Source organism: Heteronotia binoei, chromosome 17 (genome assembly GCF_032191835.1).
Source record: "Heteronotia binoei isolate CCM8104 ecotype False Entrance Well chromosome 17, APGP_CSIRO_Hbin_v1, whole genome shotgun sequence".
Lineage (NCBI taxonomy): Eukaryota > Metazoa > Chordata > Lepidosauria > Squamata > Gekkonidae > Heteronotia > Heteronotia binoei.
The window spans coordinates 8,951,240-8,953,435 of NC_083239.1; positions in this window are offsets into that span (position 1 = coordinate 8,951,240).

Consider the following 2,196-nt stretch of genomic DNA (forward strand, 5'->3'; position numbering starts at 1 on the left):
AGAGCAAGTGAATAGACAAGTCTGCAGATCCCAGCAGTCACAACCAGTTTTGTGAGTGAATGCCAACGTGTTGGTCGGGCAGTATTGTGGAATTATTTGAATGTGGATTAGTGGTTTGTCTTGACCTCGATAAAAATTTAATTGAAACCGTTTCGAATGGGCTGCTTTTCGCCGGGACTAGGAGACTCATCAATGCACTTTAAATGAGTTGCTCTACTGAAAGCTTTGAGTGCTGTAGGAAATTCTCCGTTAGGATGATGAGGACGCAGGTCTGTATCTAAGAACTTATATTTACATTTTTTGTCAGCATTTATGAGGTTCGTGTGGACTTCTATAGACTTACCTATGAATGGACTTTTTCATATGGATTTTGAATGACAACGACTCAATGAATTTTGGGGGGTATTTTTGTATATTTTATGTGTGCGTCTGCACCTGAAATGTTACCTCTGATGACCGACTCCTACTGGGGGCCTGGAAGATATTCAGAGGTGGCTGAATACAGCCTGCCCGTCCTTCCAACTGGGTATTTCAAGGACAGTCTCTCATCCAAAGACTAACCACAGTCAATGGTATTTAGCTTCTGAGATCTGACTTGCCTAGGCTATCCAGGTCAGGACACTAAATGAAATGTTTTGATGAATCCTGTTGAATGTTTTGAAAATCAGTAGTAATTTTGGTTATCACACTTGTGCGTGCCTGTTGTTATGCAGCTGATTCACGGCAATCCCAAGACCATGAGCAGAGGTGGTTTATCATTGCCTTCTGCTGTGTAGCAACCCCTCTTCTTTAGTGCTCTCCCATCAAAGCAGTAACAGTGGCGAGCCCTGCTTAGCAACCCAACTCTGATGAGATGAGGCTAGCGAGGCCTATTAAGGCAGCTAGAACTGTTAATACTAAGAATTCCAGTCTTATTTAAATATGACCCCCCCCCCTTCCCTCAGCTGTCCAACAGAGTGAATTTCCTTCGGAAGGAGGAGATCTGAAAGCTTCTGCTATCTCTATAAACCATTTAGAAAATGTCCAGGCTCAGTATAAATTACGTTTAAATACAAATACAGCAATACCTGCCATGGCAGCTCAGGAACTGCTAGATCTCCTTTATCTTTTTCTCTGTTATGTTATGTTATTTATTTTTTGGCTGATTTCTAGTCCGGCCTTTCCCAGGTTATGGGGGTTATACCCTGTTCTTTAGGAAAAGGGTGAGATGTGGCTTTTTAAAGAAAATGGGTTAGAAGTTAAACCACTGAGAAAATTCAGAAACAACTCACCATCTGCTTTGAGTCAAGGAACCAAATGAATACCAAAACCACCATGTAAATAAAACCAAAACAATCAAAATATACAGACATTAAATGTATTACGAATAATTTAATATGTTACAATACGTCTGTCCTGTTTCTGTAAAACAATCACCAATAAATAAATTCCTGTAATGACTCTCTGATAGTCTTGTTATGATGCAGTAAATCCAGTGTAGCTATGTGGTCAATGGTGAATTAGTTCTCCAAGCCATTTCCAAAAACCTTTAAGAACCGTATGTTTACCCATGTTTAAGTCACTGGAGTTGTTTTCAAATAACTGCTATAATTCTGTTGGAGCTAGTCTCAATAGAAAAGCTGGGTTAAGTTTGCTTCTCCCTGTATCTGTGGCACGCAGATAATCCAATTTTGACTCTGGATGAAAATCTCCTTAATCCATTATACATTGCGCATAGTCACACTGGACTCATTGCATCATAAAAAGACTATCAGAGTTATCACAGGAATTTATACATTTATTGGTGATTGCTATATATACTGCAAATAGTACATATTGTAACACATTAGATTATTTGTAATACATTGAATGTTAGTATATTTTGAAGGTTTTGGTTTTATTTACACAGCAGTTTTGGAATTCACTTGGTTCATATAACATCCCTGTGTGCCTTTAAGAGCACTGTGTTGAGTCAAGGAACAGCGGCCAGGGTTACCAGATTTTCAAAGACAGATGCGGCTACAACTGCAAACAGGACCGTTGGACACTGGAAGAGACACTTTATACTATTCTTGTGACTTCTGTTTCATCACAGGAGTAAAAAGAGCAGACACTTTAAAAACAGAACAGTAAAGGTACAGAGTTTATTTAGTTAACCTAGAAGCTACCTCCGAAGTATTGGCACATGGATAGTTAGGACACAAATACACACCGATA